This window comes from Capsicum annuum, unplaced genomic scaffold (assembly GCF_002878395.1).
Source record: "Capsicum annuum cultivar UCD-10X-F1 unplaced genomic scaffold, UCD10Xv1.1 ctg68261, whole genome shotgun sequence".
In the NCBI taxonomy this organism is placed as follows: Eukaryota; Viridiplantae; Streptophyta; class Magnoliopsida; order Solanales; family Solanaceae; genus Capsicum; species Capsicum annuum.
Window position 1 is genome coordinate 1 of NW_025877782.1, and position 1,705 is coordinate 1,705.

The following is a 1,705-nucleotide window of genomic DNA, read 5'->3' on the forward strand; positions in this document are numbered from 1 at the left end:
TGTGAGACATTAGTTCTCACAACCCAACAAGTAAAAAGAACTTTAGATAATAATTCTCTCCCAATTTGCTAAAATAGACAATTTGTAAATTAAAAATGACTACTGAAGGAAAACATTCTTAATTATCCTGTGGGACAACTACTTAAGAAAAAATAGTGATTGTGCTTTCCTTGATTTACACAGTAACATGAAGACTTGTGTATTGGAAAGACTCATTGACTTCTGGAATTAGACAATAATCAACTCACTGGCTTAATTCAGTTTTCCTTTGGCAATTTGAGAAACTTCCAATACCTGTCTCTCAGTGACAACAATCTGACAACTGAGGGAATTCCTTCATTGATTTGTAATTTGACATCACTGACACTCCTGTATTTGTCGAGAAACAACTTGAAGGGAAAAATCCTGCAATGCTTGGGTAATATCAGTGGCCTCCGGTATGTGACAATGTCACATAATAATCTCAGTGGAGAGCTCCCGTCATCTATTTGAAATTTAACATCACTACATATTCTAGATTTGGGTAGAAACAATCTTAAAGGAACAATTCCGCAATGTTTGGGCAACATGAGTCATCATCTTGAGGTTCTTGATATTCAGCACAACGATCTTTCCGGTACTCTTCCAACAACTTTTTGCATTGGAAGTACACTCGGAAGCTTCAATTTCCATGGGAATAAGCTAGAGGGAAAAATTCCACGATCCTTGCAAAACTGCTAACGACTGGAAGTTCTTGATTTAGGAAACAATCTCCTCAATGATAGACTTCCAATGTGGTTGGGAACTCTTCCTGAGTTGCGAGTTTTAAGCTTGAGATCGAATAAGTTGCATGGACCCATTAGAACATCGGGAAGTGAATACATGTTTCTTGAGCTTCGATTGTTAGATCTCTCCTCCAATGCCTTCATGGGAAACTTACCGACGAGTTTGTTTCAACATTTCAGAGCCATTAAGAAAATTGATCCATCAAAGAAGGCACCGAGTGATGAAATATATGGGTATTATGAGAAATCCATAGCTTTCGTAACAAAGGGAATGGAGCACGAAGTGTTGAGAATCTTGTTTTTGTACACCACTATTGACTTTCCAAACAATAAATTTGAAGGACATATTCCAAGTATCATAGGTGATCTCATTGCATTAAGCATTCTAAATTTATCTCATAATGGATTGCAAGGTCCTATTCCGCAATCACTTGGAAGTTTATCTTCAGTTGAATCATTGGACCTGTCAGGTAACCATCTTGTAGGAGAGATACCAGCACAGTTTGCTTCTCTTACATTTCTTGAAGTCTCAAATCTCTCCTATAATCATCTCGAGGGATGCATTCCTCAAGGACCTCAATTTCATACCTTTGAGAACAATTCATATGAAATTATGATAAATTATATGGATTTCCACTTTCAAAAGGTTGTGGTAATGATACATTATCAGAGACAAATTACACCACATCTGTGCTAAATAATCAAGAAAGCAACTCTGAATTTCTCAACGATTTTTGGAAAGGCTCTCTTATGGGGTATGGAACCGGACTATGTATTGGACTATCCATAATATATATCTTGATCTCAACTGGAAATATGAAATGGCTTGAAAGAATCGTTCAAGAGCTGGGACACACAATTATGATGGCAAGGAGAAAGAAGCAGGGAAGGCAAAGGAACTACAGAAGAAGAAATAATCGCTTCTAGACAATTCAGCAATG

The 1,705-nt window shown here is 37.1% G+C and overlaps 1 pseudogene; it reads left to right on the forward strand.

Moving 5' to 3' along the window:
- Positions 1–219: 219 nt before the first annotated feature.
- LOC107853768 lies at positions 220–1,694 on the forward strand (annotated as a pseudogene).
- Positions 1,695–1,705: the final 11 nt, after the last annotated feature.